This window comes from Phocoena phocoena, chromosome 2 (assembly GCF_963924675.1).
Source record: "Phocoena phocoena chromosome 2, mPhoPho1.1, whole genome shotgun sequence".
Classification (NCBI taxonomy): Eukaryota; Metazoa; Chordata; class Mammalia; order Artiodactyla; family Phocoenidae; genus Phocoena; species Phocoena phocoena.
This window is the reverse complement of record NC_089220.1, coordinates 164194704-164218924: the sequence shown is the minus strand read 5'-3', so window position 1 is coordinate 164218924 and position 24221 is coordinate 164194704. Positions and strand designations below refer to the sequence as shown.

General features: G+C 40.3%; 1 protein-coding gene across 1 annotated transcript in view; it reads right to left on the bottom strand.

Moving 5' to 3' along the window:
* MLLT10 (MLLT10 histone lysine methyltransferase DOT1L cofactor) overlaps positions 1-24221 on the bottom strand; it is a 243767-nt gene that overhangs the window by 28414 nt on the left and 191132 nt on the right. The gene's annotated exons all lie outside the window — the stretch shown is intronic.

The following is a 24221-nucleotide window of genomic DNA, read 5'->3' as shown; positions in this document are numbered from 1 at the left end:
TTTCAAAAATGCAGATACTAGAGCCCCAGTACTCATGATTGAGAAGGTATGAAATGGGAAGAGACTCTGTTTTAGAAAGGTCATCCACATTACAGAGCAGAAAATAAAATGGAACAGGACTAGACTTGATATTCCGAGAACAACAAAGAGCCTGATGCCACTGGTGGGACACAGCAGTGAGAATAAAGAATACAGGTGGATTCTATAGATATTCAGGAGGTAGAATAAACAGGACTTTATGACTGACCGAATGGGGTATCTAAAGTAGCAGTCGGGGTGGCCAGGGAACAGAGGATTAAGAGATGATGGTGACGTGGAAAGCTAGGTGGTGGTAGCATTCACTTCAGAGAACACAGGAAAAGAGGAAAGAGATTTGAAAGCATTTTCAGTAGCACCACAGGGTTAAAAAGCCAGAAAGAAAGAGTAGAAGCAATTCACTCTAGAAAAGTGGATGGACAGAGGACAGAAAGAGAAAATGAGCAAAAGTTAAGAAGAAACTAGGAGCTACTTTAAAAAGTGTTTTGTGGGTTTTTTTTTCCCCCCCCCAAGATGGGAGATCATGCTCTTATGCTGATAACAAAGAGTCCACAGAGAAGGAAAGGCTCTTTGAGGATAAAGGTTAAGAGACAGGAATCTCTATAAACCAGTGGGGTTCTGAACCAGGGGTGATTCTGCTTCACAGGAGACATATGACAATGTCTGGACACATTTTTGGTTGTCAAAACTAGGAGGTACTACTGGCATCTAGTAGGTAATGGCCAGGGATGTTGCTAAACATTGTACAATGCACAAGACAGCTCCTCACAACTAAGAATTATCTGGCCCATAGAGTTAATAGCAATGGAGGCTGAGAAATCTTATAATAAACCAGGGCTCTTGGGAGGGTGGGAGGGAATAAGACCTTAAGAACTTGACACTATAAACAAGAGGAAAGCAGAAAAAAAGAACCTAAGTATGCCATAGTCAAAAAAATTTTTTTCAGAAAACACAGTGCTTGGTTATATCAACAGTAAAATTTACTTTGTTCTAAAGAATATAAATATTATTGATTCATAATAAATAAAAGTACCTATAATCTTCAAACAAGGGGAATACAAAAATTGGGACTTTTTAAAGGCCTTACAACTATAATTGAGGCTCCTAAGATCCTTTTTATTATCTACAATTTCTCCAGAATAATGATAATTTATCCACTTAACAAATACATTCATTCCACAAACATCTGAGAGCTCACTGTTTGCCAGACATTATTCTAAGCCCTAGAGATACAAAGCCATTCAAGATATGTGGTCTCCGCCTTCAAGAAGCTTAGTGGAAAAAAGAGACAATTACAAAAGACCATGAAGAGTACTATGATAGAGATATCCTCAGGAGGCTGTGAGTGCATAAAGAGGGTTATCTAACCCAGACCTGGAGTGAGAAAGGATGAGGTCAAAAAGCGAAATGGAAGAGATGGGTGCCTTTAAAGCTAATTTCTAAAGGAGCTGCAGGACAGAGGTGAAGGGCATTCTGAGGAAGAAACATGCGCCACAGAGCCAGGTAGATTCTAAGAACTTATACGTGCCATCCGTGTAGCTTAAGCAAGAAATGAGGCTAAAAAATAAGCAGGAATCAAATCAAGAAGAACATTAAAAGTTAAAATGTTAGGGCTTCCCTGGTGGCGCAGTGGTTGACAGTCCACCTGCCGATGCAGGGGACACGAGTTCGTGCCCTGGTCTGGGAAGATCCCACATGCTGCAGAGCGGCTGGGCCCGTGAGCCATGGCCGCTGAGCCTGCGCGTCCGGAGCCTGTGCTCAAAACGGGAGAGGCCACAACAGTGAGAGGCCCGCATACCGCAAAAAAAAAAAAAAAGAAAGATGGACCACAAAGAACAAAATAAGGAAACAGAGAGAATCTTAGAAACCACCTAAGAGAATTTCAAAGGAAAACGTCAAATGATTCTATTAGTCATTTAAGGTAAGGCCAGAAAAAGAAGTCATGAAAAGTAACAAGAAATTTTGGCAAGATAACTCTTTTAAGAAGTTTGGCTGTGGAGGACAGAAAAGAGCACATAAATGCAGTGAATATTTATAAACCTACATTCCAAAGGACAGGCCCATAGGTGAGGAAAAAAAATTGTTTTAAGTTGTTTACCCCATAGCTCTTTCAACAAATACTTATTGAGGTTCTAATAATAATTTTTAAAAAGGCAATGAAGATAGCAAAGAACAGAAAGGAATTCATCCTTCAAAGAACTTATAGTCTCACAGCACAGCTAATAAGTACTCCCAAGCTACTATGATACAGGAGGGAAATGCTAAATACCATAAGGACATATGATACAAAAAATGACTTAAGTTCAGAGGAAGAGACTGGGGTGAAGAGTTCCAGAGAGAAGTACTTGAACTCAGCTTTTTCAAAGTACCTTAAAAGGTAGAGTGCTGATTTTTTTTTAATGTCGAAAAGCATACTATACGTGGAATCTCCAATTCCCAAAACCAAAAGACAAAAGTGAGCTGGAGGCAGTAGGCTGAAATCACAACAGGACAAGTTTTTGACTGAGACAAACGTCCTGGCTCTCCCAACCTTGTGATCTTAAACTTTGTGAGCCTCCATACTGTTCTTTTCTAAGAACCAAGATAATAGTTACCTTAAAGGTTTTTGAGAATACTCATGTAAAGGCTCTAACAGTGCCTAATACACAGTAAGTTGCCATAAATGGTAGCTATAGCTATTTTAGAGTTAGTGCTCTAGTTAAAAATTTATCTTTAAGTCAGGGAAGTACAGTATTTTCATTGTCAGGTCCTCTACTGTCCATACTACACTTTGAAAACTGCAAATACCATTACCACATGCAATAATATATCATGAAAGTATAATACTGAGAAGCAAAACTGTGGTGTGTTTGAGGATCTTCAATCTCTAAACTTAAGTCTGTTTTCTAACTGCATTAGCTTGATCTTAAATGGGAAACTGCACAGCTAAAAACGCAGCAATCACACTTTGAAACTGGTACTCAGGTTACTGTAATAAAATAGAACAAATCAAAATTTTCCTTTCCTATCAAGTCAGGAAAGCATGGAATTCTAAATCTTTTTCTGAAAATGCAGATCACTGGCTCACCTCAACTCCCTCATACCTCAGGTACGATGGTACAGCATTAACCGTTCACTAAGACCTCTAGATCCTTTTTCACAAGGCAAATAATCCTCCTTAGATTGTTCTGTACCTGCTTTCTATTTAACTTCACTCTGTTTTCATCTTTTACAAGTTATATGCTATTTTAATCTAAATCAAGGTGACATTCATCTAATTAAATAGAACTGAATCCTGCAATGCACAAGCTCAAGGAAAATACCCTCAAATTCACCTGTTCAGGATACAATACTGTGCACCTGCCGTCAGGGCAGCTGTCCCGGTTTACACTCTCCACCAACAGAGACCAAGTGCCTGTTTTCCACCTCACACTCGATTTTATCTAGTCCTTAGATCTCTGTTAATCCAATGGGCAAAGGTGCACTACCACACTTTTACCTGTGTGTAACCAGGCGTGGGAGGACGTGTGGAATGAGCACTGTCAGGAGGAGCGCTCCTCGTGTGGAATGAATTTTGGCGAATGGAACTGGAGAGAGAGGAGGCCCGGACTTAGGACCAGCCCGGGTCAGCTGTCGCGTGTGACGGTGGCGGTGAGGACGGAGACCTGCTCACCCACCCACGGGCGCCCGAGGGAGAGAAGCAGCACGTGCAGCTGTCCCAAAAAAGGCTCCCCTCTGGGGTTCTTGGGGTCAGCGCGTGCCAGACAGACCGTGCTTGCGTCTCCTCCTCTATCCGAAGTTTCCATGGGTTCCGCAAAGATGTCTTTGCACCCTTCAGGTCTCGGCTCAAATGGCACCTTCTCAAAGAGGCCTTCCTTGACCACCCTATTGAGTACTGCAACCCCCTCACTGCCTCCATCTACTCCCCTGCTTTTTCTCCATACTCATTATCACATTTATCATTCTGCATGTTTTCCTTATTCCTTTTGGTCACTGTCTTTCCCATGTCCCTCTGGAATGTACTCTCCATGAGGATGGGAGTCTGCTTTGTTCACTGCCTTATTCCCAGTATTGTACTTAGAGCAGTGCCAGGCATACTAGATTTGCAATACATATTTATTATTATCATTCAGTATTGAATGAGTGAAATTCTATTTGGCAAGGCAGTATAGCTTAGTAATTAAACTTGCAGGGTTGGGCTCATTTGGACCTCAGATCAGCTGCATGACTTTGGACAAGCAACTTAACTTCCCTAAGCTTCTTTCCTTAAAGGTGAAGTGGGGGGCTTCCCTGGTGGCACAGCGGTTAAGAATCTGCCTGCCAATGCAGGGGACACGGATTCGAGCCCTGGTCTGGGAGGATCCCACATGCCAGGGAGCAACTAGGCCCGTATGTCACAACTACTGAGCCTGCACTCTAGAGTCCGCAAGCCACAATTACTGAAGCCTGCGTGCCACAACTATTTAAGCCTGCATGCCACAACTACTGAAGCCCGCATGCCTAGAGCCCGTGATCCGCAACAAGAGAAGCCACAGCAATCAGAGACCCACGCAGCACAGCGAAGAGTAGCCCCTGCTTGCTGCCGGTAGAGAAAGCCCACATGCAGCAGCGAAGACCCAATGCAGCCAAACATACATACATAAATCTATTTTAAAAAACAAAAAAACGAGGTGAAGTGAGGTTCGTAAGAACGCCTTGTCCTTTATTGGGTTGTAAGGATTAAATGCCTGGCACACACTAGACACTTAGAGGCTATTGTTATTGTTTCATAAGCTGTGTAGACTAGGAGTCTTGATTTATCTTTTCTGTTTCTAGGCTGCTCATTTGAGGCAAGTGTGCATGTGTGTGCAAATGTGTGTGTGTGCACACACATACGATCTAGTAAATTTATCATGCTATGAACAAACTAGGCCACCTTCACAGGTACTTTTAAGAACTGGAGTTATCAGCACAAACAGTCCCCATTTTTTACTCACGACAATGGGATGTTTTATAATAAAGACACTGTAAATCAACTATAGTTCAACAAAAAAAATTTTTTAAAGGATGAAATGAAAAACAAACAAAAAAGAAACAAAGATGCAGAATGATACAGAGAGTGGCGGTAACATATTGATTCATTTATCCATCCACCCAAGAAATATTTATTTCATATGTACTAAAAGACAGGCACTGTGCTAAGAGCAGGGAATAAAGTAGGGAACAAGACAGAAAAGATCTCTGTTCTCCAGGAATATACAATTAGGGAGGCAAACATCAAAACAAACACATGGGACTTCCCTGGTCAAGACTCCAGGCTCCCAATGCAGGGGGCCCAGGTTTGATCCCTGGTCAGGAACTAGATCCCACATGCATGCTGCAACTAAGAGTTTGCATGCCACAACTAAGGAGCCCATGAGCTGCAACTAAGGAGCCTGCTGGCAGCAGCTAAGACCCAGAGTAACCAAATAAATAAGTAAAAAAATAAAATATTAAAAAAAACAGACACAACTATAAATTGTTGCAAACGCTATATGATGGAAGAGAAAGGGTATAATGAGGGTGAAAAATTAAGAAGCAGAAAAGGTCTGTCTGAAGAAATGATATAATAAGACCTAAAGGTTAGGTATGTAGTTGTTAACTGAACAAAGAATGAAGCAGAAAAGCTCGTTCAAAAGACAAGTTAAGGGCTTCCCTGGTGGCGCAGTGGTTGAGAGTCCGCCTGCCGATGCAGGGGACGCAGGTTCGTGCCCCAGTCCGGAAAGATCCCACATGCTGCAGAGCTGCTGGGCCTGTGAGCCATGGCCGCTGGGCCTGCGCAACCAGAGCCTGTGCTCCACAGCAGGAAAGGCCGCAATGGTGAGAGGCCCACATACCGCAAAAAAAAAAAAAAAAGAAGTTAAAAAAAAAGGTAATATGGCTAAAGTATAGTGGAGAGAGTGGTAGAAGACAAGGTTAGAGAGGGGAAGTAGACCTCACAGGACCTTGTAAGCCATGTAGAGGTGTTTAGAATTTAAGATCAATAGGAAGGGGACTTCCCTGGTGGCGCAGTGGTTAAGAATCCACCTGCCAATGCAGGGGACACGGGTTCAAGCCCTGGTCCAGGAAGATCCCACATGCTGCAGAGCAACTAAGCCTGCATGCCACCACTACTGAGCCTGCACTCTAGAGCCACAAGCCACAACTACTGAAGCCTGCGTGCCTACAGCCCATGCTCCGCAACAGGAGAAACCACCACAATGAGAAGCCCACACACCACAACGAAGAGTAGCCCCCGCTCTCTGCAACTACAGAAAAGCCTGTGCGCAGCAAAAAAGACCCAACGCAGCCAAAAATAAATAAATAAATATTTTTTAAAAAGATCAATGGGAAGACAATAAAGACGAATAGTGGGAACTGGATTTTTAAAATATCATCCCTCTAACTGCTGTGTAGCAAATGAATAGAAAGGAGGAAGAGTGGAAACAGAAAGATCATTTAAGAGGCTATTCCATAAACTAGATGAAAGACTATGATCCTCTAAAAATGGTAGTGGGACTGACCATGGAGAAAGATGTGTCTGAAGTGCATCTACAAGTTAAAATCACCTAAACTTCATAAGCTATATTTGGTAGACAGTGTAAAGTATTTTGCATCAATCCCAATTTCGTTCATTATGTGTTGTTTCTTTTGAATTTACCCATAAAGACAACACATACTCATTATTAAAAATTTTAAGTAGATGGGAAAGTAGGAAAAAAAAAAAAATCAACCACAAAGACTGTTAATATTTTTATATATTTTCAAACTTTTTGGTGCAGAGTTTACGGTTTTGCTCTTTATAGTTGCCTATATACTGGACATACAATTTTTAATCCTCTTACACTTACCATACATATTTTCTGATTTCATTTTAAAATATTTTTAAATGTTTTGAATATCATTTTGATATCAATTGAATACTGCAGAGTTGACCTGATTGTACAATATTCTACAAATATTTATGCACCTAATATGCCCAGATACAATACTTCCTGCTAAAGATGCTACAAAGGAGAAAACAGATACCATCCTTGCACTCGTGGAGCTTAAAGTAAAGGAGTCACACGTTAAATAATCACACAAATATTAGTGCTATGATGAAAAAGTAGAATGTGCTATGACAGAATACGAGGGGTAACTTAAGATTAGCAGTACCAAAAACAAAAAAAAACAAAAAAAGAAAAGAAAAATTCGCAGTAAAGGGTAGGCCTTTGTAAAGTGACACATACACTAAAAGGAAGTCCTTAGAGGAAGTTCTAATTTTACTTGCCTAGACCTCTTTCCCATTTCTTTTCCAAATAGCACCCTATTTTCTATTAGGGAAGTACCCGTCCTCCACTTCATGCACTCCTGGCCCAGGGATGAACATGTAATCCAATCTGAGGTGAACCGTCTCTGCTGGGAACTTACACCTTGAATGCATGCTCATAAGGGCAGAGAATGATCAGACCTAAGTTAGTCTAATGGTAATAATATTAGGAGTCTATTAGTTCTTGTTCACCTTGCCCTTTAAATTACCCTTATTTCTCTCCTCCAAAAGTTTTAGAATAAGGTCTTTCTACTAATTCTCTAAAATAACTGTATATATCCAATAAATTACTTTTTGCTTACATTCGACAGAACCTACTTCTGTGGCTTACGTACAATGGACCCTAACAGACACAGCCACTGTGGTACAATAAACAAAGAAACAAGACACTCAAAATGAAGCTAGGGACTTCCCCCAGTGGTCCAGTGGTTAGGACCGCTGTAGGGGGATTAGGACCCATTCCAAGCTTCCAGTGCAGGAGGTGTAGGTTTAATCCCTGCTTGGAGAACTAAAAAAACAAAAGAAGCTAGAATCCAGCCCAAGAGTCAGCTCAGGTAAAACCTTGCAGGCCATAAAGGACTTCCCAATTTTGTAGTAATGGAAAGCTATTAAAGCATCTTAACCGAGAGTGACATGATCATAATAGTATTTTTAAGAGATCACTTTGAATACAAAGTGAACAATGCCTTAAAAGACAACAGAAGAGTACAATCAGGGAGATAAATTAGGTCGTTACTGCAATACTTTACACAAAAGATTTTTTTTTGTTAGTTTTATTTATTTATTTATTTTTGGCTGTGTTGGGTCTTCGTTGCTGCACACAGGCTTTCTCTAGTTGCAGCGAGTGGGGGCTACTCTTCGTTGCAGTGCGCGGGCTTCTCATTGCAGTGGCTTCTCTCATTATGGAGCACGGGCTCTAGGTGCACGGGCTTCAGTAGCTGCGGAACGTGGGCTCAGTAGTTGTGGCTCACGGGCTCTAGAGCACAGGCTCAGTAGTTGTGGCACACGAGCTTAGCTGCTCCACGGCATGTGGGATCTTCCCAGGCCAGGGATCGAACCCGTGTCCCCTGCATTGGCAGGCAGATTCTCAACCACTGCACCACCGGGGAAGCCCTACACAAAAGATTTTAAGTAACTTAAATGTGGTGAGAATTATGGAGTGAGCAAAGCAGAGCCTCTGGAGTGAGCCCCAAGGAATTTCAACACCAAATCAGGATAAAGGAGAAGTCACAAAAAACTAAAAAGAAATGGTCAAAACAGTAGGACAACCAAGTTAGGGAAAGTGGTAAAAGAAGAGAAGGGGTAGTGATGTAAGATGGTTATGTAAGAAGAAAACTGAAAAATACTCACTTGGACTTGACAGTGTGAAAGCTATTCCTGACCCGAGTGGAGTAGTAGTTGCAGAAGCCAATATGAAGTGGTTTTAAAAAATCAGTCAATCAATCAATGGGGGAATTTCTGTTTCTGGCAACAAAGCAGACTCGACAACCTAAAAACCTTCCTAATTAAAAGTACCTAAATGTGAATAGCTAAACCCACAAAAAAAAAAAAATTAGGGGTCCAAATAAAAAGGAAAGGCTTTAACAGCTGCCCTAAAGCAGCCAGCCTATGTCAGGAGCCTAGGAGCTTTGGCTTTAATGCCCACCACAAGGAAAAGAGATAAAACCTTGGGTCTCCGATGGAGGGAAGGCTGAAATTGATGAGACCCTGTTTATATAGTTTAGACTTTCCCATGGCTACACTTTCAAGGGAAAACTAACCCATCCCTTGTCCACTCCACACCCAAAGACCCCCACAAAACACAAAACCCCCAAATCACGGCATACACAGGGAGAAAAATAAAATAAGGAAGTTTGTCCAATTTGATCTGAGCTTTGGATAGAGGACAGAAGATCTGCCTTGAGAATTTACAGCCACAGCCTTGTCTTCAAATAGGTTTTGGGTCTGAACTTACACCATCTGCCTGGTCTGGTAAATCCCAAATGCTGAATCAATATAAGAAGGGGTCAGGCAGTACTGTCACTTGAATATATTAGCAGAAGCAAACGCAAAACCTCTTTGAAGGGATATATCCTCAACCCAGGCTAGAAAATGAGTTTGCAATCCAAAATTAGAAAACATGGAAATAACAATCCCCTTGATCACAAGTTAGCGGACATTAAGATTTGACTATCTTCTAAGAACCTTAGAAAACAGAAAACAGCAAATAAAGATTATGAGATAAAGATTTTAAATGATTAAGAACCTAAGAGAAGAAATCAAAAATATGAGAAAGGAACAACATTCTATATAAAAAAGAAGAACCTGGGATATCCTTCTGTGGTAAGCAGAATTCCCCAAGTTTCCCATCTCCTGGTTATTCAATCAAACACTAATCTAGGTACTGCTCTGAAGGCACTTGGCAGATTGAATTAAGGTACTCATCAGCTGACCTTAAAATAGGTGGATTATTCTGAATATGAGGGTGGGCCCAGTGTAACTGAATGAGCCCTTAAAAACCAAAGAAGGGCAGAAGAGTCAGTGGGAGATGCAGAAGAGAAAAGCAAGGGAAATGTGGCAGAAGGGGATGTCAAGAGAGACTCTAGGTGTGAAAAGGATTCAAATCATCACCTTTTCTGGCTCTAAGATATAGAGACACATGTGCAAGGATGGGAGAGAAGGCTCTAGGAGCTAAGGGAGGCCCTTAACTGACCGGAAATGGTGACCTTGGTTCTACCACTCCAAGGAAAGAACTAGATTCCACCAACAACCTGAATGAGCTTGGAAGCAGGTTGTTCCCAGAGCCTCCTGACAGTAAGAGCTGGCCAACACCATGACATCAGCCTTGTGAGAATCTAAGCAGAGAAACCAACTTACCCAACCCAGACTTCTGACTGTGCACTAAGAAATTTGTCTGGTTTTAAGCTGCTAATACTTGTGGTAATTTGGTAGAGCAGCAAGAGAAAACGAATATACTTGCAGTGTCAGAAAGTAAAGAAGCATTAAAAGAATAAGAGGGGACATATCAAAAGGACATGGAGTCAGCTTACAGGGCTCCCAATGCCTAATTGTGAACAATCTGAGCATCACAACAAATGGATTATAACCCATACAAATCCATAAGTCCATACTGAAATAAACTGAAAGTTTGATGAGGAATGGAATATTTACATAGTCTCACAGTTTATTCCACAAAATACTAATTATAAGGGGGAAAGAAAACCTTTTCATTGGAAAAGTCTCATTATATGCCATGTGAAAAAATGCAATAGAAAGATCACTTCTAAAATATATAACCCTGGGACTTGCCTGGCGGTCCAGTGGTTAAGAATCCACGCTTCCACCACAGGGGGCACGGGTTGGATCCCTAGTCGGGAACTAAGATCCCTGCGTGCCGCGTGGTGCGGCCAACAAAAAAAATAAATAAGATAAAACAAATAGCCTGAACCTAGTAACTTAAAAAAAAAAATCCAAAACAACTGGCCTATAATCCTCAAAAATTTAGGCAGCTGTCAAAACTCAGATGGTGTCTAAAGCCTAGATGCTACTAATATGGCGATATTAATTTCCTGTTCTTGATAGCTGTACCATGATTTTGGAGGAGAATATCCTTGTTTGTAAGAAATACTTAGGTATTAAGGGCTGATGGGGCACTATGAGTGTAACTTACTCTCAAATGGTTGAGGAAAATAAAGTTCTCTATATTTGCAATTTTTCTATAAGTTTGACCTCTTTCAAAATAAAAATATTTTTAGATGTGAGGAAAGAGCTAAACACTCTTAAAAAACAAGAAAGAAAAACAAAACCAGACCAGGTCCATTAAAAAAAACAACAACAAAGAATTCCTAAAATTTAAAAACACATTCACTAAATAGAAACAATTAATTAATAGAGCTAAAGAAATGATGAGTGAACAAAAAAGAGTTAAAGAAATTACACAGACACAGTACAGAGAGATTAAGAAGTGGAAATTATAAATGAGAGGGTAAGGGACATGAAAGACAGATGAAAATCTAAAAGAAATTGCTCAAGAATAGAAAGAATAAGAAGAGTAATAATTTAAGATATAATGGCTACAATTGTGTTCAGAACTGATAACAGACATGAATTCCCTCAATGAGGAAGTACAACAAGATCTTAAACAAGGGAGTGTGGGGAAAACAATGTGAGGTTTAGGCACACAAATAGGAATGTGGGATTAAAGACAGTTTGGGGGCTTCCCTGGTGGCGCAGTGGTTGGGAGTCCGCCTGCCGAAGCAGGGGACGCGGGTTTGTGCCCTGGTCCGGGAGGATCCCACGTGTCACGGAGCGGCTGGGCCCGTGAGCCATGGCCGCTGGGCCTGCGCGTCCAGAGCCTGTGCTCTGCAACGGGAGAGGCCACAGCAGTGAGAGGCCCGCGTACCGCAAAAAAAAAAAGAAAAAAGACAGTTTGGGTTTTTTGGTGTTTTTGCCAAGAGGAAAAGACTAGAGCATGTTTAGATGTAGATGGGCAAAGATAAGTGAAAGAGACAGTAAGGAAACTAAAATGGCAAGGTCTCTGAGAGGGCAAAAAAGGATGGATGAGATCCAGACCATAAGTAATGATTAGCCTTTGAGTGTAGGCAGGACTAGAGAGAAGGAAAAGAAGATGGAAACAAATCAAGTAGGTTGCAGAACTGAGTTATGAGAAGATCAAGGTTTTTCTGGGAGTAACAGGCAAAGACATCTAATACACTGGGGATGGGGAAAGGGGAGGAAAAGTTTTAAAAAAAGAACAATCAGGGGCTTCCGGGAAGATGGCGGAAGAGTAAGATACGGAGATCACCTTCGTCCCCACAGATACACCAGAAATACATCTACACGTGGAAAAACTCCTACAGAACACCTACTGAACAATGGCAGAAGACCTCAGACCTCCCAAAAGGCAAGAAACCCCCACGTACCTGGGTAGGGCAAAAGAAAAAACAATAAAGAGAGACAAAAGGATAGGTACGGGACCTGCACCAGTGGGAGGGAGCTGTGAAGGAGGAGAGGTTTCCACACACTAGGAAGCCCCTTCGCAGGCGGAGACTGAGGGTGGCAGAGGGGGAAAGCTTCAGAGCTGCAGAGGAGAGCGCAGCAACAGGGGTGCGGAAGGCAAGGCGGCGAGATTCCCGAACAGAGGATCAGTGCCGACCGGCACTCACCAGCCTGAGAGGTTTGTCTACTCCCCCGCCAGGGCGGGCGGGGCTGGGAGCTGAGGCTCCGGCTTCGGTCAGAGCGCAGGAAGAAGTCTGGGGTTGGTGGCGTGAACACAGCCTGAAGGGGGCTAGTGCGCCGCAGCGAGCTGGGAGGGAGTCGGGGAAAAAGTCTGGAGCTGCCTAAGAGGCAAGAGACTTTTTCTTCCCTATTTGTTTCCCGGTGCGTGAGGAGAGGGGATTAAGAGCGCTGCTTAAAGGAGCTCCAGAGACGGGCGCGAGCTGCGGCTAACAGCGCGGACCCCAGAGACCGGCATGAAATGCTAAGGCTACTGTTGCCGCCACCAAGAAGCCTGTGTGCGAGCACAGGTCACTATCCACACCCCCCTTCCAGGGAGCCTGTGCAGCCCACCACTGACAGGGTCCCGGGATCCAGGGACAACTCACCCGGGAGAACGCACGGCGTGCCTCAGGCTGGTGCAACGTCATGCCGGCCTCTGCCGCCGCAGGCCCCACACTCCGTGCCCCTCCCTCCCCCCGGCCTGAGTGAGCCAGAGCCCCGGAATCAGCGGCTCCTTTAACCCCGTCCTGTCTGAGCGAAGAACAGACGCCCTCCGGCGACCTACGAGCAGAGGCGGGGCCAAATCCAAAGCTGAGCCCTGGGAGATGTGAGAACAAAGAAGAGAAAGGGAAATCTCTCCCAGCAGCCTCAGAAGCAGCGGATTAAAGCTCCACAATCAACTTGATGTGTCCTGCATCTGTGGAATACATGAATAGAAAACGAATCATCCCAAATTGAGGAGGTAGACTTTGAGAGCAAGATTTATGATTTTTTCCCCTTTTCCTCTTTTTGTGAGTGTGTATGTGTATGCTTATGTGTGAGATTTTGTCTGTATAGCTTTCCTTACACCATTTGTCCGACGGTTCTATCCGTCCGTTTTTTTTGTCTCTTAATAATTATTTTTTTATTTTAATAACTTTATTATATTTTAAATTCCTTGATTTTATTTTACATTATCTTTCTTTTTTTCCTGCCTTCCCTCCTTCCTTCTGTCCTCCCTCCCTCCCTCCCTCCGTTCTTACTTTCTTTCTTTCTACTTCTACTAATTCCTTCTTTCTACTTTTTCTTCCTTTTATTCTGAGCTGTGTGGATGAAAGGCTCTTGGTGCTGGAGCCAGCAGTCAGTGCTGTGCCTCTGGGGTGGGAGAGCCAACTTCAGGACACTGGTCCACAAGAGACCTCCCAGCTCCACATAATATCAAACGGAGAAAATCGCCCAGAGATCTCCATCTCAACACCAGCACCCAGCTTCACTCAACGACCAGCAAGCTACAGTGCTGGACATCCTATGCCAAACAACTACCAAGACAGGAACACAACCCCACCCAATAGCAGAGAGGCTGCCTAAAATCATAATAAGTCCACAGACACCCCAAAACACACCACCAAATGTGGACATGCCCACCAGAGAGACAAGATCCAGCCTCATCCACCAGAACACAGGCACTAGTCCCCTCCACCAGGAAGCCAACACAACCCACTGAACCAACCTTAGCCACTGGGGACAGACACCAAAAACAATGGGAACTACGAAACTGCAGCCTGCAAAAAGTAGACACCGAAAACAGTAAGGTAAGCAAAATCAGAAGACAGAAAAACACACAGCAGATGAAGGAGCAACATAAAAACCCACCAGACCTAACAAATGAAGAGGAAATAGGCAGTCTACCTGAAAAATAATTCAGAATAATGATAGTAAAGATGATCCAAAATCTTGGAAATAGAATAGAGAAAATGCAAGAAACATTTAACAAGGACCTAGAAGAACTAAAGATGAACAAAACAATGATGAACAACACATAACTGAAATAAAAAATACTCTAGATGGGATCAATAGCAGAATAACTGAGGCAGAAGAACGGATAAGTGACACGGAAGATAAAATAGTGGAAATAACTACTGCAGAGCAGAATAAAGAAAAGAGAATGAAAAGAACTGAGGAGAGTCTCAGAGACCTCTGGGACAACATTAAACGCACCAACATTCGAATTATAGGGGTTCCAGAAGAAGAAGAGACAAAGAAAGGGACAGAGAAAATATCTGAAGAGATTATAGTTGAAAACTTCCCTAATATGGGAAAGGAAATAGTTAATCAAGTCCAGGAAGCACAAAGACTCCCATACAGGATAAATCCAAGGAGAAATACGCCAAGACACATATCAAACTGTCAAAACTTAACTACAAAGAAAACATATTAAAAGTAGCAAGGGAAAAACAACAGCACGCAAGGGAATCCCCATAAGGTTAACAGCTGATCTTTCAGCAGAAACTCTGCAAGCCAGAAGGGAGTGGCAGGACATATGGAAAGTGATGAAGGAGAAAAACCTGCAACCAAGATTACTCTACCCAGCAAGGATCTCATTCAGATTTGATGGAGAAATTAAAACCTTTACAGACAAGCAAAAGCTGAGATAGTTCAGGACCACCAAACCAGCTCTACAACAACTGCTAAAGGAACTTCTCTAGGCAAGAAACACAAGAGAAGGAAAAGACCTACAATAACGAACCCAAAACAATTAAGAAAATGGGATTAGGAACATACATATCGATAATTACCTTAAATGTAAATGGACTAAATGCTCCCACCAAAAGACACAGATTGGCTGAATGAATACAAAAACAAGACCCATATATTTGCTGTCTACAAGAGACCCACTTTAGACCTAGAGACACATACAGACTGAAAGTAAGGGGATGGAAAAAGATATTTCATGCAAATGGAAACCAAAAGAAAGCTGGGGTAGCAATTCTCATATCAGACAAAATAGACTTTAAAATAAAGACTATTAGAAGAGACAAAGAAGGACACATGATGATCAAGGGATCAATCCAAGAAGAAGATATAACAATTGTAAATATTAATGCACCCAACACAGGAGCACCTCAATACATAAGGCAAACACTAACAGGCATAAAACGGGAATTCGACAGTAACACATTCATAGTAGGGGACTTTAACACCCCACTATCACCAATGGACACATCATCCAAAATGAAAATAAATAAGGAAACACAAGCTTTAAATGATACATTAAACAAGATGGACTTAACTGATATTTATAGGACACTCCATCCAAAAACCACAGAATACATGTTTTTCTCAAGTGCTCATGGAACATTCTCCAGGATAGATCATATCTTCGGTCACAAATCAAGCCTTGCTAAATGTAAGAAAACTGAAATTTTATCAAGTATCTTTTTCGACCACAACGCTATGACTAGATATCAATTACAGGAAAAGATCTGTAAAAAAATACAAACACATGGTGGCTAAACGATACACTAATTAATAACAAAGTGATCACTGAAGAAATCAAAGAGGAAATTAAAAAATACCTAGAAAAAAAAGACAATGAAGACACGACGACCCAAAATCTATGGGATGCAGCAAAAGCAGTTCTAAGAGGGAAGTTTATAGCAATACAATCCTACCTTAAGAAAAGAAACAGGAAACATCTCGAATAAACAACCTAAACTTGCACCTAAAGCAATTAGAGAAAGAAGAACAAAAAAACCCCAAAGTGGGCTTCTCTGGTGGCGCAGTGGTTGAGAGTCCGCCCGCCGATGCAGCGGACACGGGATCATGCCCTGGTCCGGGAAGACCCCACATGCCGCAGAGGGGCTGGGCCCGTGAGCCATGGCCGCTGAGCCTGCGCATCCGGAGCCTGTGCTCCACAACGGGAGAGGCCACAACAGTGAGAGGCCTGCGTACCGCAAAAAAAAAAAAAAAAACCCCAAAGTTAGCAGAAGGAAAGAAATCATAAAAATCAGATCAGAAATAAATGAAAAAGAAATGAGGTAAACGATAGCAAAGATCAATAAAATTAAAAGCTGGTGCTTTGAGAAGATAAACAAAACTGATAAACCATTAGCCAGGCTCATCAAGAAAAAAAGGGAGAAGACTCAAATCAATAGAATTAGAAATGAAAAAGGAAAAGTAACAACTAACACTGCAGAAATACAAAAGATCATGAGAGATTACTACAAGCAACTCTATGCCAATAAAATGGACAACCTGAAAAAAATGGACAAATTCTTAGAAATGCACACCCTGCCAAGACTGAATCAGGAAAAAATAGAAAATATGAACAGACCGATCACAAGCACTGAAATTGAAACTGTGATTAAAAATCTTCCAACAAACAGAAGCCCAGAACCAGATGGCTTCACAGGCAAATTCTATCAAACATTTAGAGAAGAGCTAACACGTATCCTTCTCAAACTCTTCCAAAATATAGCAGAGGGAGGAACACTCCCAAACTCATTCTACGAGGCCACCATCACCCTGATACCAAAATCAGACAAGGATGTCACAAAGAAAGAAAACTAGAGGCCAATATCACTGATGAACATAGATGCAAAAATCCTCAACAAAATACTAGCAAACAGAATCCAACAGTACATTAAACAGAACATACACCATGATCAAGTGGGGTTTACTCCAGGAATGAAAGGATTCTGCAATATATGCAAATCAATCAACATGATACACCATATTAACAAATTGAAGGAGAAAAACCATATGATCATCTCAATAGATGCAGAGAAAGCTTTCGACAAAATTCAACACCCATTTACGATAAAAACTCTGCAGAAAGTAGGCATAGAGGGAACTTTCCTCAACATAATAAAGGCCATATATGACAAACCCACAGCCAACATCGTCCTCAATGGTGAAAAGCTGAAAGCATTTCCACTAAGATCAAGAACAAGACAAGGTTGCCCACTCTCACCACTCTTATTCAACATACTTTTGGAAGTTTTAGCCACAGCAATCAGAGAAGAAAAGGAATCCAAATCGGAAAAGAAGAAGTAAAGCTGTCACTTTGCAGATGACATGATACTACACATAGAGAATCCTAAAGATGCTACCAGAAAATTACTACAGCTAATGAATGAATTTGGTAAAGTAGCAGGATGCAAAATTAATGCACAGAAATCTCTGGCATTCCTATACACTAGTGATGAAAAATCTGAAAGAGAAATCAAGAAAACACTCCCATTTACCACTGCAACAGAAAGAATAAAATATCTAGGAATAAACCTACCTCAGGAGACAAAAGACCTGTATGCAGAAAATTATAAGACACTGATGAAAGAAATTAAAGATGATACAAATAGATGGAGAGATATACCATGTTCTTGGATTGGAAGAATCAACATTGTGAAAACGAGTCTACTACCTAAAGCAATCTACAGATTCAATGCAATCCCTATCAAACTACCACTGGCATTTTTCACAGAACTAGAACAAAAAATTTCACAATTTGTATGCAAACACAAAACACCCCGAATAACCAAAGCGATCTTGAGAATGAAAAACGGAGCTGGAAGAATCAGGCTCCCTGACTTCAGACTATACTACAAAGCTACAGTGACCAAGACAGTATGGTACTGGCACAAAAACAGAAATATAGATCAATGGAACAGGATAAAAATCCCAGAGATAAACCCATGCACATATGGTCACCTTATATTTGATAAAGGAGGCAGGAATGTACAGTGGAGAAAGGACAGCCTCAATTCAATAAGTGGTGCTGGGAAAACTGGATAGGTACATGTAAAAGTAGGAGATTAGATCACTCCCTAACACCATACACAAATATAAGCTCAAAATGGATTAAAGACCTAAATGTAAGGTCAGAAACTATCAAACTCTTAGAGGAAAACATAGGCAGGACACTCTATGACATATAAATCACAGCAGGATCCTTTTTGACCCACCTCCTAGAGAAATGGAAATAAAAACAAAAATAAACAAATGGGACCTAATGAAACTTCAAAGCTTTTGCACAGCAAAGGAAACCATAAACAAGACCAAAAGACAACCCTCAGAATGGGAGAAAATATTTGCAAATGAAGCAACTGACAAAGGATTAATCTCAAAATTTATAAGCAGCTCATGGAGCTTAATAACAAAAAACAAACAGCCCAATCCAACAATGGGCAGAAGACCTAAGCAGACATTTCTCCAAAGAACGTACACAGACTGCCAACAAACACATGAAAGAATGCTCAACATCACTCATCATTAGAGAAATGCAAATCAAAACTACCATGAGATACCATCTCACACCAGTCAGAATGGCCATCATCAAAAAATCTACAAACAATAAATGCTGGAGAGGATGTGGAGAAAAGGCAACCCTCTTGCACTGCTGGTGGGAATGTAAATGGATACAGCCGCTGTGGAGAACAGTATGGAGGTTCCTTAAAAAACTACACATAGCACTACCATATAACCCAGCAATCCCACTACTGGGCATATACCCTGAGAAAACCATAATACAAAAATAGTCATGTACCAAAATGTTCATTGCAGCTCTATTTACAATAGCCCGGAGATGGAAACAACCTAAGTGTCCATCATCAGATGAATGGATAAAGAAGATGTGGCACATATACACAATGGAATATTACTCAGCCATAAAAAGAAACGAAATTGAGCTATTTGCATTGAGGTGGATAGACCTAATCTCTGTCATACAGAGTGAAGTAAGTCAGAAAGAGAGAGACAAATACCGTATGCTAACAGATATATATGGAATTTAAGGGGGAAAAAAAGTCATGAAAAACCTAGGGGTAAGACAGGAATAAAGACACAGGCCTACTAGAGAATGGACTTGAGGATATGGGGAGGGGGAAGGGTAAGCTGTGACAAAGCGAGAGAGAGGCATGGATATATATACACTACCAAATGTAAGGTAGATAGCTAGTGCAAAGCAGCTGCATAGCACAGGGAGATCAGCTCGGTGCTTTGTGGCCGCCTGGAGGGGTGGGATAGGGAGGGTGGCAGGGAGGGAGAAGCAAGAGGGAAGAGATATGGGAACATATGTATATATGTACCTGATTCATTTTGCTGTAAAGTAGAAACTAACAAACCATTGTAAAGCAATTATACTCCAATAAAGATGTTAAAAAAAAAAAAACAATCATGGCAAAAATTAAGAGCTTCCTAGAGATGTGTACTAACATTGTGAAGCAATTTAAATATCACAGTGATCCAAAACCTATGGGATGCAGCAACAGCAGTTCTAAGAGGGAAGTTTATAGCTATACAAGCCTACCTCAAGAAACAACAAACATCTCAAATAAACAATCTAACCTTACAACTAAAGGAATTAGAGAAAGAAGAACAAATAAAACCCAAAGTTAGCAGAAGGAAAGAAATCATAAAGACCAGAGCAGAAATAAATGAAATAGAAACAAAAAAACAATAGCAAATATCAATAAAACTAAAAGCTGGTGCTTTGAGAAGATAAACAAAATTGATAAACCATTAGCCAGACTCATCAAGAAAAAGAGGGAGAGGACTCAAATCAAAAAAATTAGAAATGACAAAGGAGAAGTTACAACAGACACCGCAGAAATACAAAGCATCCTAAGAGAATACTACAAGCAACTCTATGCCAATAAAATGGACAACCTGGAAGAAATGGACAAATTCTTAGAAAGGTGTAACCTTCTAAGACTGAACCAGGAAGAAACAGAAAAAATGAACAGACCTATCACAAGTAATGAAATTGAAACTGTGATTTAAAATCTTCCAACAAACAAAAGTCCAGGACCAGATGGCTTCACAGGTGAATTCCATCAAGCATTTAGAGAAGAGCTAACACCCATCCTTCTCAAACTCTTCCAAAAAATTGCAGAGGAAGGAACACTCCCAAACTCATTCTATGAGGCCACCATCACCCTGATACCAAAACCAGACAAACATACTACAAAAAAAGAAAATTACAGGCCAATATCACTGATGAATATAGATGCAAAAATCCTCAACAAAATACTGGCAAACAGAATCCAACAACACATTAAAAGGATCATACACCATGATCATGTGGGATTTATCCCAGGGATGCAAGGATTCTTCAATATATGCAAATCAATCAATGTGATACACCATATTAACAAATTTAAGAATAAAAACCACATGATCATCTCAATAGATGCAGAAAAAGCTTTTGACAAAATGCAACACCCATTTATGATAAAAACTCTCCAGAAAGTGGGCAGAGAGGGAATCTACCTCTACATAATAAAGGCCACATACGACAAACCCACAGCAAACATCATTCTCAATGGTGAAAAACTGAAACCATTTCCTCTAAGATCAGGAATGAGACAAGGATGTCCACTCTCACCACTATTATTCAACATTGCTTTGGAAGTCCTAGCCGCAGCAATCAGAGAAGAAAAAGAAATAAAAGGAATACAAACTGGAAAAGAAGAAATAAAACTGTCACTGTTTGCAGATGCCATGATAGTATACATAGAGAATCCTAAAACTGCCACCAGAAAACTACTAGAGCTAATCAATGTATTTGGTAAAGTTGCAGGATACAACATTAATGCACAGAAATCACTTGCATTCCTATATACTAATGATGAAAAATCTGGAAGAGAATTTATGGAAACACTCCCATTTACCATTGCAACAAAAAGAATAAAATACCTAGGAATAAACCTACCTAGGGAGACAAAAGACCTGTATGCAGAAAACTATAAGACACTGATGAAAGAAATTAAAAATGATACCAACAGATGGAGAGATATACCATGTTCTTGGATAGGAAGAATCAATATTGTGAAAATGACTATACTACCCAAAGCAATCTACAGATTCAATGCAATCCCTGTCAAATTACCAACGCCATTTTTTACGGAACTAGAACAAATCATCTCAAAATTTGTATGGAGACACAAAAGTCCCCGAATAGCCAAAGCAGTCTTGAGGGAAAAAAACAAAGCTGGAGGAATCAGACTCCCTGGCTTCATACTATACTACAAAGCTACAGTAATCAAGACAATATGGTACTGGCACAAAAACAGAAACATAGATCAATGGAACAAGATAGAAAGCCCAGAGATAAACCCACACACATATGGTCAACTAATCTATGTCAAAGGAGGCAAAGATACACAATGGAGAAAAGACTGTCTCTTCAATAAATGGTGCTGGGAAAACTAAATAGCTACATGTAAAAGAATGAAATTAGAACACTTCCTAACACCATACACAAAAATAAACTCAAAATGGATTCACGACCTAAATGTAAGACTGGACACTATAAAACTCTCAGAGGAAAACATAAGAACACTCTTTGACATAAATCACAGCAAGATCTTTTTTGATCCACCTCCTACAGTAATGGAAATAAAAACAAAAATAAACAAATGGGACCTAATGAAAGTTCAAAGCTTTTGCACAGCAAAGGAAACCACAGACAAGACGAAAAGACAACCCTCAGAATGGGAGAAAATATTTGCAAATGAATCAACAAAGGATTAATCTCCAGAATATATATACAGCTCATGCAGCTCAATATTAAAGAAACAAACAACCCAATCCAAAAATGGGCAGAAGACCTCAATAGACATTTCTCCAAAGAAGACATACAGATGGCCAAGAAGCACATGAAAAGCTGCTCAACATCACTAATTATTAGAGAAATGCAAATCAAAACTACGAGGTATCGCCTCACACCACTTAGAATGGGCATCATCAGAAAATCTACAAACAACAAATGCTGGAGAGGGTGTGGAGAAAAGGGAACCCTCTTGCACTGTTGGTGGGAATGTAAATTGATACAGCCACTATGGAGAACAGTATGGAGGTTCCTTTAAAAAACTAAAAATAGAATTACCATATGATCCAGCAATCCCACTACTGGGCATATACCCAGAGAAAACCATAATTCAAAGACACATGCACCCCAATGTTCACTGCAGCACTGTTTACAATAGCCAGGTCATGGAAGCAACCTAAATGCCCATCGACAGAGGAATGGATAAAGAAGTTGTGGTACATATATACAATGGAATATTACTCAGCCATAAAAAGGAACGAAACTGAGTCATTTGTTGAGATGTGGATGGATCTAGAGACTGTCATACAGAGCAAAGTTAAGTTAGAAAAACAACTATCGTATATTAATGCATATATATGGAACCTAGAAAAATGGTACAGATGAACCAGTTTGCAGGGCACAAACTGAGACACAGATGTAGGGAACCAACTTATGGACACCAAGGGGGGAAAAGCACAGTGGGGTGGGAATGATGGTGTGCTGAATTGGGCGACTGGGATTGACATGTATACACTGATGTGTATAAAATTGATAACTAATAGGAACCTGCAGTATATAAAAACAAACAGAAAAAACAACTAATATTAAACTTTCTTTCGAGTATTTGTATGGAAATATGTTAACATAAATGTTCAGACATTACATGAAATTTCTAAAAATCTTATATGTTCTGGTATAATGCTGTAAGTCATAATTCTAGCTAATACTTTAAAATGTATATCTCAGAAATAACAAAATTTCCTTGTCAACTGCATTATTATGAACTTTCATCAAATCTTTAACCATGGTCATTTTTAAGTCTTTTGTCATTTACAGACAGTTCTGGGTGTACTCTGATGCTTTTGCAAATATGTTCCTATAAAAGGGTTTCATCTTCAAGGAATTCATGGAAATGACTCTGACAAGTACAGGTTTCTGGTAACTGACTATAATGCTGAACTGAATGAATAAGCATTTTCACAACTCTAATGGAAAACTGATGAATTCATGAAAGTTCTAACAAAAGATCAAGATGAAAAAAAATTAATTACATGGGACTGAGTGAACTGATGAGGATGATTATAATTTTTGTGACTTTCTGTTTGAATAAAAAAAAAAATCCCACAAGGACTCAGAGGCAAAAAATACACAAATCAATTCTCACTGCAAAGTAAAGGAGCAGTTACAGTGGAGGATTACTGGAATGAATGTCAATATTATGACATAGTATGAGTGTGTTTCATGTTTGGTAATTACTGTCATTGTTGCTTTTCTTGTGGTCATCCATTAAAATATATATATATATATATATATATGTGGTCAGTCTAATGATGGAGAGTACTTCACTAAGAAGAGAAAGACACACATAAATCAGTATCAGTCATAAACCTAGATGAGAAACATGAAGTTCATTACACAGTGATTTTTTTGTTCTGTTTCTTTAGCTTAAGGAAGTTAAAAGGAAGGTTTAATAGGAAAAGAAAAATTGCCAATTAAAATGAAGAACATAATCTTATTAGGTGTGGCAGCTATTAAAACAATTTGCCATTCTTCATTAAAATGTTTTGTGATTTAATTGAAAACATAAGGACTTCCCTGGTGGTCCAATCAGTAAGACTCTGTGCTCCAAATGCAGGGGGCCCGGATTCGATCCCTGGTCGGGGAACTAGATCCCGCATGCATGCTGCAAGTAAAGAGTTCGCGTGCAGCAACTAAAGTCCACACGCCGCAACTAAGAAGTCCGCATGCTGCAATGAAGACCCCACATGCAGCAACTACGACTCGGCATGGAATGAATGAATATAATGACCATATTCAATTTTAGAAAATGAAGACAAGGAAAAAACTACTCTCAAATCTATAACATAAATCTTTAACATATCCACTACGATAATTTTGTCTAACATTTTATTCTGTAATTACTCATTTACATTTCTGACTCTTCCAACTAGAATCTGAGCACCAAGAAAACAAGCATCATATTATAAGGAATCAACAGTCCTTTACCATATAATTATCATTTATGCATAATAATATACAATTTGTTGTTCTGGGTTTGGTGTCTGGGAAAATATATCCTGGATATATTTTCAAGTTACTTAGGTAAACTTCCTAAATAAAACTTGATAATCA